This window comes from Salvelinus alpinus, chromosome 23 (assembly GCF_045679555.1).
Source record: "Salvelinus alpinus chromosome 23, SLU_Salpinus.1, whole genome shotgun sequence".
NCBI classification, from domain to species: Eukaryota; Metazoa; Chordata; class Actinopteri; order Salmoniformes; family Salmonidae; genus Salvelinus; species Salvelinus alpinus.
In genome coordinates this window covers 13915204-13931411 of record NC_092108.1, presented here as the reverse complement: position 1 = coordinate 13931411, position 16208 = coordinate 13915204, and positions in this window count along the sequence as shown.

The following is a 16208-nucleotide window of genomic DNA, read 5'->3' as shown; positions in this document are numbered from 1 at the left end:
GTGCCCCTGGCTATCCGTCAAAAGAAATGTAAAACAAATTGTGGGATATGAAGTGGTGTTGTTAGCGCCCCCTATCTTCTGGGAGTGTAAGGTGTAGTTGGCCCCGTACACTTTGCTGGCATCCCAGGTCAGGGACAGGATGTTGGTGGAACAGGACACCATGCCCTCCAGGTCGATGGGTGGACACAGTGCTGAGCAGTCCAGAGACAACAGAAGTACTAGAGTATACACTTGCTAACTCAAGTCCAACAAGTGGGAATGTAATGAAGAATGGAATCTCGGACACCCAGAACTAAATTCTTGTGTTAATGCGTCAGATCCTCCATCAGGTTCAGGGGATAGATGTATGAGAAAAGATACAAACCAGACTATCAAAGTCTCCACCCCACTAAATTGATGGGCTAAATGTCCACTCCCCTTCTGAAATTCGAAAGATGTGAACACTTGCGAAATCGTGATTTGTCTAAATGATCAGGGGCGGAAAAAATCTACGCAGCGAGAAACATTGTCCCTGGTTAATCGTCTCATCCCACAGTCTGTTGAGAGATGCTACGATATCGTTCTATGTTACGTGCGTCTGTCCATGAGAGATTATGAAGGATGTAATCGAGTTCTAGATCTACAAGATATTCATCACAGACAGATCAGACAGACAGACTCTGTCTCTTCTCACCTGTTCTGAGTTCAACGTCAGGGCTGGGGTCGCTATGGCAGCCCCTTTCCATGGTAACCACGGTGACAGCGTAGGTCTCGGCGCAGTGCAGGTCGGTGAAGGAACAGTCGGTGGAGTTGGAGTTGCAGGTGTGGGTGTGTCCGTCGTCACCTGTGGCGGTTGCTAGGTACATGTCCGCCCTGGCAACGGCCGTCCAGGAGACAGTGCCCATGTTGCCATCACACTGCAGAGACGTTGTGACATTGGTGGGGGGACAGGCACCTGTAGGGAGAGAGAAATAATTTTTTGTATTTTTAAAATTTATTTGGCGCTCTGCAATTTAGCGGATGTTTACGGAAATGATCCCGCTAAAGGGATCTGTGCGCCAAGAGGTTTTAAGTAAAAATACTTTAAATTACTACTTTTGTAGTGTTTTGTGGTGTCTGTACTTTACTATTTATATTTTTGACAACTTTCACTTTTACTTCACTGCGTTCCTAAAGAAAATTATGTATTTTTCACTCCATACATTTATACCTCTGCTAAAACAAACCAAAACAACCCCCCCCCCCCCCCATCACTTACCAGTTTCTACAGTGACCAGTTGGCTCTGGGAGCTGTTGCACTTCGTGTCGGTTGCTATGACGCTGGCGGTGTAGGTTTTGCCGCAGTTTAAGCCCTGTATGAGACAGTTAGGGCCCATGGAGTGGCAGGATCGCACCGTGCCGTCTTCGTGCTGTGCCATGGCGATGTAGAACACTGCACCCTGGCTCACCGTCCAGTTCATAAGGGCAGAGTTGGGGCTGCATTCCACAGAGGCTGACACGTTGGTAGGGGTACAAGGGACTGGGGAAGGGAGGAGGAGAGAGGTTAGAAGTAACGACAAGTAAATGTATATGATGCCATGATATGGAAGCTCCAGTCCTCCCTATAGGTGGCTCAACTAGCCGCAGATCCAAATCACCACCAGACTTGTCAGTCTCTTCTATCCTCTTCCTACACTATAACATAACAATATGCCCATCCTCCAGTACTCACCAGTCTTAGCTACCTCTCCCAGCTCCTTCTCTGTGGTACAGTCATCATCTGAGGCAGTGATCCACACGCTCAGACTGTCTCCACAGGCCACACCAGGCATAGCACAGCTGTTGGTGAAGGAGCTGCAGTTGTAGCTGTCTCCGATGTTACCCTGAGCTTCCACTGTGTAGGACAGAGCCCCTGCTGTCTTGTCCCAGGTGGTGATCAACACATCAGACCGACACTCCGCATACGTCTTTATGTTCTGGGGGATACAAGGGGCTGGGGAGGGGAGGGAGGGAGGGGGGTTAGAGAATTCCCTCATGTTGTACACACACAGACATGTATAATACAAGTACACACACAGACACACACGTTACCTTGCATTACCACAGGTAGCCACTAGGTAGAGAACGCTCTCTTTCTGTCCCTCCCCCTACCCCCACCACACCTTCCCTACACCCCCTCCCTTCACTCACAGGTCCGGATGTGCTTCGAGGAACTGGTTTTGCTGTTGCAATTACTGACGGCGTAAACGGTGAACTGGTAGGTGTGTCCGCAGACCGTGTTGGTGAAAAAGCACTCTGTGCCCTTGGTGCGACACTCCACCAGCTGTCCGTTCGAGGCCAGCGACGTAGCTACGTAGTAGTTGGTGTTACTGGTGGGAGCCCAGGAGAAGATGATCACATTACTGGAACACTCACGGTACGTCGCCAGCTGGGAGGGAGCACAGGGCACTGGTGGGGGAGAGAGAGAGAGGGTTAAGGGTTAGGGTGGGACAGGGGTACAGAGTAAGAGGTTAGGGGTTAGGGTGGGACAGCGGTACAGAGTAAGAGGTTAGGGTGGGACAGGGGTACAGAGTAAGGGGTTAAGGGTTAAGGGTTAGGGTGGGACAGGAGTACATATTAGGGGTTAAGGGTTAAGGGTTAGGGTGGGACAGGGGTACAGAGTAAGAGGTTAGGGGTTAGGGTGGGACAGGGGTACATATTAGGGGTTAAGGGTTAGGGTGGGACAAGGGTACATATTAGAGGTTAGGGTTAGGGTGGGACAAGGGTACATATTAGGGGTTAGGGCACATGGAAAAGGGCAGTTATCTGGGAATAGGACTGGCTGAGTAGGGGAGTTACTGTATGTTTGACAAAGTGTTGCTGGAACACTTGTGGTATGTCGCGAGCTCGGCGGGAGCGTGGTGCACTAGGGGGTACAGAGTAAGGAGTTAGGGGTTAGTGGTTAGGGGTTAGGGTAGGACAGGGGTACAGAGTAAGGGGATAGGGGTTAGGGGTTAGGGTGGGACAGGGGTACAGAGTAAGGGGTTAGGGGTTAGGGTAGGACAGGGGTACAGAGTAAGAGGTTAGGGGTTAGGGTAGGACAGGGGTACAGAGTAAGGGGTTAGGGGTTAGGGGTTAGGGTAGGACAGGGGTACAGAGTAAGAGGTTAGGGGTTAGGGTAGGACAGGGGTACAGAGTAAGGGGTTAGGGGTTAGGATGGGATAGGGGTACAGAGTAAGAGGTTAGGGGTTAGGGCGGGACAGGAGTACAGAGTAAGGGGTTAGGGGTTAGGGCACATGGTAAAGGGTAGTCAACTGGAAATAGAACTGGACAAGTAGGGGGAGGTATAAAGTGCCCTAAAAAGGTTTTTCTGTACACTGTCTGGAAGGGAAACAAACAAGTGAACTTGCTGTAAATTGGACAGTGAATGTGGAATTGTGAGATATATAACATCATATGAAATAGAGCCAGTTGGATGGAGGTTCAACTCTAATGTTCCCAAGTCAACCAGAACAATAACGGAGGAAAATATTGAAACTCAACCTAAATCACTTTGTCTTTGTCTCTCCTTGTCAACACAGGTACGGTAGGTAACGTATTCCTTTGTGAGTTTTCACTCTATACCTCACACATGTCTAGGTGTGGGTATAACCTTTTCACTTCCTGGTATGACAGACACTATCACTGTCTAACCTTTCATACAACCCCCCTCTACTCAATAGAGACTAGTCTAGTCAATAGACCTCTTCAGAACTATATATTTCTGCTGGATGTGTACCAGTGATTAGGATGGGTAACAAACATCAGATACTATGGGAAGGTTCAGGAGAGAGTCCCTTAGAATTGAAGGATCAGTTGTTGGAGACAGATTAAGTGTGTCTGGTAGAATGTGTACTGTATGTGTGTGTGGAGGGCGTTGGGGGGTGTATGTGTGTGTGGAGGGGGTTGGGGGGTGTATGTGTGTGTGGAGGGGGTTGGGGGGTGTATGTGTGCGTGGAGGAGGTTGGGGGGTGTATGTGTGTGTGGAGGGGGTTGGGGGGTGTATGTGTGCGTGGAGGGGGTTGGGGGGTGTATGTGTGTGTGGAGGGGGTTGGGGGGTGTATGTGTGTGTGGAGGGGGTTGGGGGGTGTATGTGTGTGTGGAGGGGGTTGGGGGGTGTATGTGTGTGTGGAGGGGGTTGGGGGGTGTATGTGTGTGTGGAGGGGGTTGGGGGGTGTATGTGTGCGTGGAGGGGGTTGGGGGGTGTATGTGTGTGTGGAGGGGGTTGGGGGGTGTATGTGTGTGTGGAGGGGGTTGGGGGGTGTATGTGTGTGTGGAGGGGGTTGGGGGGTGTATGTGTGCGTGGAGGGGGTTGGGGGGTGTATGTGTGTGTGAGTGTGAACGTGAGAAGAACTGGAACAGATAACAGATCAAATAGAAGAAAAAGATGTAGACAGAGAGGAGGGGATAGCAAGATAGTAGAGGTATGCTGTACATCCACATGTCCTTCACCTGTCTCAAAGTATGTGGATGTGTTGGAGATGCTCTGGCAGTCCCATGAGATGGCAGTGACCTGGATCAGGTATCTCTTTCCACAGTTCAACATGGTGATCTGACAGGTGTTTGAGGCAGAGGTGCAGGACAGGGCCGTCCCATTCACATCTACAGCCTCCGCCCTTGACAACACATTCACAGTTTGGTCATTGAGTCATTTAGCAGATGTACATAACATATGTGTGTTATTCAGAGCCACTTTCAATGAGAGGGGACACAGGAGTTTTACCCGGACCATGTGACCTGACTGGGAAAAACACCAGACCCTGGATAAGGGATCAGGAATAACTCTTGGTCCTAAGAAAAAGGCATTCAACTGAGGAAGATGTAGCAATCACATAGAACAGCACAATCAATCCAGGTAAATAAGAGACAATAGTCACCTGTAGGAGTCGGCTCCCAACACCTGTCCCCAAGTCACTGTCACCACCCCACTAGAACAGCTGTAGTTCATTGAGATGGACATGACCCTGTTGATGGCTAAAAGCAAGGACAAATACAGATTATGCCATGCCTGTCTGTCTGTCTGTCTGTCTGTCTGCCTACCTGTCTGTCTGTCTGTCTGTCTGTCTGTCTGTCTGTCTGTCTGTCTGTCTGTCTGTCTGTCTGTCTGTCTGTCTGTCTGTCTGTCTGTCTGTCTGTCTGTCTGTCATCTCGTTTCCTCTCTCTCTCTGACTGTAATTTCATCTCGTTTCCTCTCTCTCTCTGACTGTAATTTCATCTCGTTTCCTCTCTCTCTCTCTGACTGTAATTTCATCTAATTTCCCCTCTCTCTCTGACTGTAATTTCATCTCGTTTCCTCTCTCTCTCTCTGACTGTAATTTCATCTAATTTCCTCTCTCTCTCTGACTGTAATTTCATCTCATTTCCTCTCTCTCTCTGACTGTAATTTCATCTAATTTCCCCTCTCTCTCTGACTGTAACTTCATCTCGTTTCCTCTCTCTCTCTGACTGTAATTTCATCTCATTTCCTCTCTCTCTCTGACTGTAATTTCATCTCGTTTCCTCTCTCTCTCTGACTGTAATTTCATCTCGTTTCCTCTCTCTCTCTGACCGTCATTTCATCTCATTTCCTCTCTCTCTCTCTGACTGTCATTTCATCTCGTTTCCTCTCTCTCTCTGACTGTAATTTCATCTCGTTTCCTCTCTCTCTCTCTCTCTGACTGTCATTTCATCTCGTTTCCTCTCTCTCTCTGACTGTAATTTCATCTAATTTCCTCTCTCTCTCTGACTGTCATTTCATCTCGTTTCCTCTCTCTCTCTCTGACTGTAATTTCATCTCATTTCCTCTCTCTCTCTGTAATTTCATCTCGTTTCCTCTCTCTCTCTGACCGTCATTTCATCTCGTTTCCTCTCTCTCTCTGACTGTAATTTCATCTCGTTTCCTCTCTCTCTCTGACTGTAATTTCATCTCGTTTCCTCTCTCTCTCTGACTGTAATTTCATCTCATTTCCTCTCTCTCTCTCTGACTGTCATTTCATCTCGTTTCCTCTCTCTCTCTCTGACTGTAATTTCATCTAATTTCCTCCTCTCTCTCTGACCGTCATTTCATCTCGTTTCCTCTCTCTCTCTGACTGTCATTTCATCTTGTTTCCTCTCTCTCTCTGACCGTCATTTCATCTTGTTTCCTCTCTCTCTCTGACTGTAATTTCATCTCGTTTCCTCTCTCTCTCTGACCGTCATTTCATCTCGTTTCCTCTCTCCTCTCTGACCGTCATTTCATCTCGTTTCCTCTCTCTCTCTCTGACCGTCATTTCATCTTGTTACCTCTCTCTCTCTCTCTGACCGTCATTTCATCTCGTTTCCTCTCTCTCTCTCTCTGACTGTAATTTCATCTCGTTTCCTCTCTCTCTCTCTGACCGTCATTTCATCTCGTTTCCTCTCTCTCTCTCTGACCGTCATTTCATCTCGTTTCCTCTCTCTCTCTCTGACCGTCATTTCATCTTGTTTCCTCTCTCTCTCTCTGACTGTAATTTCATCTCGTTTCCTCTCTCTCTCTCTGACCGTCATTTCATCTCGTTTCCTCTCTCTCTCTCTGACCGTCATTTCATCTCGTTTCCTCTCTCTCTCTCTGACCGTCATTTCATCTTGTTACCTCTCTCTCTCTCTCTGACCGTCATTTCATCTCGTTTCCTCTCTCTCTCTCTCTGACTGTAATTTCATCTCGTTTCCTCTCTCTCTCTCTGACCGTCATTTCATCTCGTTTCCTCTCTCTCTCTCTCTGACCGTCATTTCATCTTGTTTCCTCTCTCTCTCTCTGACCGTCATTTCATCTTGTTTCCTCTCTCTCTCTCTGACCGTCATTTCATCTCGTTTTCTCTCTCTCTCTGACTGTCATTTCATCTCGTTTCCTCTCTCTCTCTCTGACCGTCATTTCATCTCGTTTCCTCTCTCTCTCTCTGACCGTCATTTCATCTTGTTTCCTCTCTCTCTCTCTCTGACTGTAATTTCATCTCGTTTCCTCTCTCTCTCTCTCTGACCGTGATTTCATCTTGTTTCCTCTCTCTCTCTCTGACCGTCATTTCATCTCGTTTCCTCTCTCTCTCTCTCTGACCGTCATTTCATCTCGTTTCCTCTCTCTCTCTCTGACCGTCATTTCATCTCGTTTCCTCTCTCTCTCTCTCTGACTGTAATTTCATCTCGTTTCCTCTCTCTCTCTCTGACCGTCATTTCATCTCGTTTCCTCTCTCTCTCTGACGTCATTTCATCTCGTTTCCTCTCTCTCTCTGACCGTCATTTCATCTCGTTTCCTCTCTCTCTCTGACCGTCATTTCATCTCGTTTCCTCTCTCTCTCTCTGACCGTCATTTCATCTCGTTTCCTCTCTCTCTCTCTGACGTCATTTCATCTCGTTTCCTCTCTCTCTCTCTCTGACCGTCATTTCATCTCGTTTCCTCTCTCTCTCTCTGACCGTCATTTCATCTCGTTTCCTCTCTCTCTCTCTCTGACTGTCATTTCATCTCGTTTCCTCTCTCTCTCTCTGACCGTCATTTCATCTCGTTTCCTCTCTCTCTCTCTGACCGTCATTTCATCTCGTTTCCTCTCTCTCTCTCTGACCGTCATTTCATCTCGTTTCCTCTCTATCTCTCTCTGACCGTCATTTCATCTCGTTTCCTCTCTCTCTCTCTGACCGTCATTTCATCTCGTTTCCTCTCTCTCTCTCTGACCGTCATTTCATCTCGTTTCCTCTCTATCTCTCTCTGACCGTCATTTCATCTCGTTTCCTCTCTCTCTCTCTGACCGTCATTTCATCTCGTTTCCTCTCTCTCTCTCTCTGACCGTCATTTCATCTCGTTTCCTCTCTCTCTCTCTCTGACCGTCATTTCATCTCGTTTCCTCTCTCTCTCTCTCTGACCGTCATTTCATCTCGTTTCCTCTCTCTCTCTCTGACCGTCATTTCATCTCGTTTCCCTCTCTCTCTCTCTGACCGTCATTTCATCTCGTTTCCTCTCTCTCTCTCTGACCGTCATTTCATCTCGTTTCCTCTCTCTCTCTGACCGTCATTTCATCTCGTTTCCTCTCTCTCTCTCTGACCGTCATTTCATCTCGTTTTCTCTCTCTCTCTGACTGTCATTTCATCTCGTTTCCTCTCTCTCTCTCTGACCGTCATTTCATCTCGTTTCCTCTCTCTCTCTGACCGTCATTTCATCTCGTTTCCTCTCTCTCTCTCTCTGACCGTCATTTCATCTCGTTTCCTCTCTCTCTCTCTGACCGTCATTTCATCTCGTTTCCTCTCTCTCTCTCTGACCGTCATTTCATCTCGTTTCCTCTCTCTCTCTCTCTGACCGTCATTTCATCTCGTTTCCTCTCTCTCTCTCTGACCGTCATTTAATCTCGTTTCCTCTCTCTCTCTGACTGTAATTTCATCTCGTTTCCTCTCTCTCTCTCTGACTGTAATTTCATCTCGTTTCCTCTCTCTCTCTCTGACCGTCATTTCATCTCGTTTCCTCTCTCTCTCTGACTGTAATTTCATCTCGTTTCCTCTCTCTCTCTCTGACTGTAATTTCATCTCGTTTCCTCTCTCTCTCTCTGACCGTCATTTCATCTCGTTTCCTCTCTCTCTCTCTGACCGTCATTTCATCTCGTTTCCTCTCTCTCTCTGACTGTAATTTCATCTCGTTTCCTCTCTCTCTCTCTGACTGTAATTTCATCTCGTTTTCTCTCTTCCAACAGTACTCACTGGATGTGATGTGTGAGACATTAGTGGGTTCTCCGGGTTCTAGGAAGGCGTTGACTGATGACACTCCTACAATGTATGTGGAGCAGGGTTGTAGATTACTGACTTCCATGTACGTAGTGGTGGTGTTCTTCAGTACAGGCACGCTGGGTTTGTTGCTGTCTGTAACGCTGACCTGATACAACAGAACTTTGTTGACCGTCTGCCAAGTTACACGGGCTGTGCTCCTTCCTGTCGCTACTACGGCAACACCAGCTGGCGGTTGTACCACTGTAGGGAAAGAGATAATGGTGTGATTAGTAGGGACAGTACTACAGACACCACTGTTACTAGGGATCATCTGAGTCTTTCCTGACCACTTGATGTGACTAGGAAAAACTCAGGGCCCTTGCTATAGACATGCGCAATTTGAGTTTGTCCTGTTACTGTATATCAAAGGAGGCTGGTGGCACTTTAATTGGGGTGAACGGGCTCATGGTAATGACTGGAGTGGCATCAGTGGAATGGTATCAAATACATCAAACACCATGGTTTCCTGGCTTTTGATGCCGTTCCATTTGCTCCGTTCCGGCCATTATTATGAGCCGTTCTCCACTGTTTTACATACTTTATCATATAGCCTGTATGATTCTATTTGTCAGACTTACATGTAGTGATTGTCTTGGTCATGCTGCTGGTCCCCAGTCCCGCTTGGTTGGAAGAGTAGACATAGCAGTTATAAGACTTTGCAGGTGTGAGCCCATCCACCTGTCCAGTCAGCGTAGTGAAACTGTGGTTGTATCTGTCTCCGTTACTGAACCCGTCCACAACCAACAAATACTTGTCAGCCCCAGTGACGCCGGACCATTCAAATCTGATCGAGGTACTCGATATCGCCTTGGAATAGGTGATTTGGGATGTGGCGGGAACTAGAAACAAGATAAGGAAACTGTTGATGACTAACACTCAAAGAAATCAATGAAAATAGGTAAACATGGACTATTTAACTATTGGTCATTGTACACGTAGGAGAGTTACCTGTTGTCGCAATTTGTGTGTTAGTGCACATCACATAGTAGAACTGAAAGACTTTCAATTGGACTTGGTAAACACTCCCTGGCCGCAATCCTTGGATCAGCCTTTGCGTACTTGACGCAGGCAGTGGCACCACAACTGGCGCAATGCTTATTGAGTTCACGACCCGCAAATCCAGAAAATAATTTGTGGCTCCAAGGTAACTGTTCCATTGGACGTTCAGTGTCGATGCTGAAGGAGACGTTATTGACGTGATACTACAAGCTGAATAGAGAACAGAAAAGTTGTCAGTTATGAAGGATAGCATGACGTAGCAGTACAAACGAAGACATTGGACAATAATATTTGATCAATTGTTAATGAGTTCTATAGTTAGGCCCTGTGCTACAAATAAAGGTTAGGAGTTGTGCATCTGGGAGCAGAGAAAACACATCAGCTGAAATGTTGCTAATGATGATGACATTTTAACATGTATTCTGTGTAGTTTCCAAACAACCACAGTATTCAATAGCTAGTTAGTTCTCTTTTATTAATTCACAATGACTGGTCATTATTAGAATACACTACAAAAAAATGATTAAAATCTATATTTGACAGACAAAATAAATTGTTATTGTATTGAATTAATAATAAGTTTTGTTCTACATCTATAGACATTTCTAAGGGTTGACGTTGGTGCATTGCCACGTTACATGTTTAACCTGAAATACCAGTGTAGCACAATATCTTCTTTAAACCTTCTAGCACAATAAAATGAAGTGTTTCATTCCAAAATGTTATATATCCATTTTCAGAAATGTTGACGAATTCGCTTTTTTTGTTTAAAGAATTTCTGAAAGAGATTAGTGTGTTATTTCCACATCTAATCATGGCATGGGGTTGTTCAATGAAATGGATGTGTATTTGTTTTACGAGATGTTTTTATTTCAGAGAGACACATTTTGTCACGAATATCACCGAAGGTGGTTCCTGTTCGGGCGGCGCTCTGCGGTCGTCGTCGCCGGTCTACTAGCTGCCACCGATCCCTTTTTCCTTTTCGTTTGTTTTTGTCTAATTGGTTTCACCTGTTCCTTGTTGGGTTGTTGGGGTGGGTACTATTTAAGTTCGTTTAGCCCGCTTGTGTTTGTGCGGGCTTGTTGTTATTGCACGTAGGAGGTATATTGTTGATTTTGGGTTTTCGCTGTCCGGTTTATGTAACAGTGGTGTTTGGGTTGTGTTTGCGCCTGTGTTTTGGCTTCACCCATTTTTGTACCTGTTCCTGTTTACTGTGGACATTAAAGCGTTTTTTCCCGTGAAACTTCTGCTCTCTGCGCCTGACTCCACACCCATCATTCTCCTGACGTTACACATTTGGTTACAAATTTAGATGTATCTGCCTCTCTCAGAGACAAAAGTAGCATTGCAAAGGTTTTACAAAGTCAAATGTGACAAATAATAAAAAATGTTATAAACAACTGTACATATGATACTTTTGTGACGTCAATATTTAAAAAATAAATAACCGATTATCAATACAGTAATATGAGATCTGGGCTCTGGTCAAAAGTAGTGCACTATATAGGGAATAGGGTGCCTTTTAGGATGAGGCCTAACTCTAACAAAACACTATAGCAAGAGGCTAGATTTATATGATGGGTTGAATTTATATGTTATACAGGATATGAACATTCCATTCCAGCTAAACAATGGATATATAGCGTTTTGCAAAAAAACAAACATTTTAATACACATCTAAAATCTATGAATAAAAAATTTGAGAACAGTGATATTTTACACACACATAGAAGTACCCATAAGCACTAAGTTCTGATGGAAAAAACACAAATGTGAAAAAGTTGTGGATATAGCGTTTTGGAAATAAACTCTTCAAATACTTCCAATATAAGCCCAGCTAACTCACCTGCTAATGCATGCTGTATCTGAAAAAGCAATAAGGACAAAAGTTTTAAAAAAAATTATGTACAAGACAAATCACAGCATCTACCTCCATCATCCACAAATAAAAAACAAAATACAATAGAAATGCATTAGAATGAACACTTACCTGAGTCAATGACAATAAGATGAAAGGTAAATATAAAGTTCCAAGCTTTTCCATGATGACTGTTAGTGTTTCAATAAGTTACATCCATAGGTACATGGGAGCTTGGATACAGGAGCTTATCTGGAATCTTCAGCAGCATGGCACGGGTAGATCAGCTCTGTGGGATCCAATCAGAGAGCCCCCAATAAGGACAGCTGTACTCTCTCCTCTCTGCCTGTGGGCTTAGGTCAGTGTACAGGTATCATGATGGGAAGAAGAGAAAGTGTGTGAGGGGGTTTCCAGGCGATGTCCACACACCCTACACCTGATCTTTGTTCTCAAAAAATTGTTTCGATAAATGCTGTTTCCTGCAAGGTATGATTACAGTACCAGTCAAGAGTTTGGACACACCTATTCATTCCAGGGTGTTTCTTTATTTTGACATTTTTTTTACATTGTAGAATAATAGTGAAGACATCAAAATGTAAAAAGAACACATATGGAATCATGTAGTAACCAAAAAAGTGTTAAACAAATCAAAATATATTTTTTATTTGAGATTCTTCAATGTAGCCACCCTTTGCCTTGATGACAGCTTTGCACACTCTTGGCATTCTCTCAACCAGCTTCATGAGGTCACCTGAAATTAGGTCATGAGGTCACCTGGAATGCATTTCAATTAACAGGTGTGCCTTGTTAAAAATTCATTTGTGGAATTTCTTACTTCTTAATGTGTTTGAGCCAATCAGTTGTGTTGTGACAAGGTAGGGGTAGTATACAGAAGATAGCCCTATTTGGTAAAAGACCAAGTCCATATAATGGCAAGAACAGCTCAAATAAGCAAAGAGAAATGACAGTCCATCATTACTTTAAGACATGAAGGTCAGTCAATCCGCAAAATTTCAAGAACTTTGAAAGTTTCTTCAAGTGCAGTTGCGAAAACCATCAAGCGCTGTGATGAAACTGTCTCTCATGAGGACCGCCACAGGAAAGGAAGACCCAGAGTTACCTCTGCTGCAGAGGATAAGTTCATTAGAATTAACTGCACCACAGATTTCAGCCCAAATAAATTCACCGAATTCAAGTAACAGACACATCTCAATCTTACCTGTTCAGAGGAGACTGCGTGAATCAGGCCTTAATGGTTGAATTGCTTCAAAGAAAACACTACTAAAGGACACCAATAACAAGAAGAGACTTGCTTGGGCCAAAAAACAAGCGCAATGGACATCAGACCGGTGGAAATCTTTGGAAAAGATGGAAAGATGGAAAGCCGTGTCTTTGTAAGATGCAGAGTAGGTGAACGGATGATCTCCGCATGTGTGGTTCCCTCCATGAAGCATGGAGGAGGAGGTGTGATGGTGTGGGGGTGCTTTGCTAGTGACACTGTCAGTTATTGAGAATTCAAGGCACACTTAACCAGCATGGCTACCACAGCATTCTGCAGCGATACGCCATCCCATCTGGTTTGTGCTTAGTGGGACTATCATTTGTTTTTCAACAGGACAATGACCCAACACACCTCCAGGCTGTGTAAAGGCTATTTGACCAAGAAGGAGAGTGATGGAGTGCTGCATCAGATGACCTGGCCTCCACAATCACCCGACCTCAACCCAATTGAGATGGTTTGGGATGAGTTGGACCGCAGAGTGAAGGAAAAGCAGCCAACAAGTGCTCAGCATATGTGGGAACTCCTTCAAGACTGTTATAAAAGCATTACAGGTGAAGCCGGTTGAAAGAAGGCCAAAAGTGTGCAAAGCTGTCATCAAGGCAAAGGGTGGCTACTTTGAAGAATCTCAAATATAAAATATATTTTGATTTGTTTAACACTTTTTGGATTACTACATGATTCCATATGTGTTATTTCATAGTTTTGATGTCTTCACTATTATTCTATAATGTAGAAAATAGTCAAAATAAAGGATTAACCTTGAAATAGTAGGTGTGTCCAAACTTTAGACTGGTACTGTATGTGATATTTATTCCTAATTTCTGCTTAATTTACACCTAATTTCAGCCTAATTTTCTCCTAATTTGAAAATAAAGTGTTCTGTAGGAAGTTATGTATCTGAGAATGTCTCTAAGGATGTTTTTTAAATTATATTGTCTTCCTGTTTGAAACCCACTGGCATGAAATAACGTGATATTGCTTTCACTTACTTGAAATACAGTGGTCATTCTAAGTAAATTAATTCCTAAATGTACATCCTGGTTTGGTGACAATAGAAACGTGTTTCTTAGACATTTGTATACACACGTGTTAAGAGCTGTGTAACTACTGTTTGAGTTTCAAATGGACCTAGCAGCCACAAGTAAAGTATCCTATTGTACCTTGTGTTCAGGTATTGTTTGTTACGTCTATTGTGTTTGCTTTACAAAGTCAATGGGAAGAAGTCAGTGTACTCTCCCCATCTCTTCCTTCACGTCATAATGTCAGGCAGCGGGTTACATCTTCCTCTTGTTGTAGGATTAGACCTCACCAGGGATCATGTACTGTGAGTTACAAAGACTTTGGCACCTAGAAACCCAACAGACATATACTTATTCTAAGTGAAAGGCCTAGTTCAGAATAGATGAGAATAAACCTGTATTAAGAAATTAAGCATCACATTCATGTCTATCTTTATGTGGAGAAAGAAAGGCCAGATACAGAATCTGGGGTTTTGACTTGGGTCTTTCATGGTGAACTAGAGACACTACAAGTTGTGGTGTTCCGTGTGTGATTATGGGAAGGGTTGAATGATGGGATTTAAAATGACTCTTTCTCCATATTTGCACATCTCATCTAACCTTGACTGACTGTCTTTGTCAGAAGACAATGAGGGATTAAGCATCTATTATGCGTCCATTGTGGTTGAGATTCTAGAGTTTGCGATAAGAGCTGCGTGTGAAAACAAATATGCCACCTTGATTCAGAGCCTGAAACTCAAACCTTACACAATGAGTGGAAATTGTGTTGATCTATGATTAAGGGAAAAATGATGTGAACAGAGAGATACAGAGAGATACGGAGATACAATACTCAGATCCCTCTCCTTCGGTCACTCCTCTGTACCGGACCTACCCCTCACTGTTAGGCCCTCTGTTCCTCTCTTCCACTTCCCCTGTCCATCTCCATTGCCCTTAATCCATCTACCATCAGTCCATCTGCCCCGGTCCATCTACCCCTGTCCATCTGTCCCTGTGCATCTGTCCCTGTCCATCTGTCCCTGTGCATCTGTCCCTGTGCATCTGTCCCTGTGCATCTGTCCCTGTGCATCTGTCCCTGTGCATCTGTCCCTGTGCATCTGTCCCTGTGCATCGGTCCCTGTGCATCTGTCCCTGTGCATCTGTCCCTGTGCATCTGTCCCTGTGCATCTGTCCCGGTGTATCTGTCCCGGTGTAACTGTCCCTGGGCATCTGTCCCTGTGCATCTGTCCCTGTGCATCTGTCCCTGTGCATCTGTCCCTGTGCATCGGTCCCTGTGCATCTGTCCCTGTGCATCTGTCCCTGTGCATCTGTCCCTGTGCATCTGTCCCGGTGTAACTGTCCCTGGGCATCTGTCCCTGTGCATCTGTCCCTGTGCATCTGTCCCTGTGCATCTGTCCCGGTGTATCTGTCCCAGAGTACATGTCCCACTTATCTGTCCCACACCATTAGGTGCAAAAACTCGACTTACCCAGTTGCGGCCCACTTTTTGGAAGAAAACTACTCGATTTAGTCTCTAGGTTATATTGGCATCGAACATGTCACCCTCCCTAGGAGAGGGGGTGACCTCTACAATTTATTGTTAAAATGAGAGGCTGCCTGGTTCTTTAATTTAAAGACTCTTGCTCCCTTCAGTCTCAACGTAGACTTTGATCTGAAGCCATTCTTGTGATTATTGTGACTTTGCTATTGTAAATGTTTGTAGGCTTATGTAGCCAAATTGCATCTGTGATCGTATGCTGTCCATTTATGTTTTTTGTATGCTATTTTAATATATGAGAATTAACCAATGATATCAGGCCACTCCCGGCCATGATTACAGACACCTGTGTGTCTTTTAACACTATATAAATGAGTCATCCCGCGGTGTTTGTCATTATACCCTGATGAAGACAGCTTGTCTGTCGAAACGTTGGACATTAAATATTTGCATCTGAGCTCTTGCAGCTCTCCTTTATTTTTTTAAGTGTTCCACTCCGCTCTCCTAAACAGGTGTTCTACTCCGCTAGCCAGCACCTCTCCTAAACAGGTGTTCTACTCCGCTAGCCAGCACCTCTCCTAAACAGGTGTTCTACTCCGCTAGCCAGCACCTCTCCTAAACAGGTGTTCTACTCCGCTAGCCAGCACCTCTCCTAAACAGGTGTTCTACTCCGCTAGCCAGCACCTCTCCTAAACAGGTGTTCTACTCCGCTAGCCAGCACCTCTCCTAAACAGGTGTTCCACTCCGCTAGCCAGCACCTCTCCTAAACAGGTGTTCCACTCCGCTAGCCAGCACCTCTCCTAAACAGGTGTTCCACTCCGCTAGCCAGCACCTCTCCTAAACAGGTGTTCCACTCCG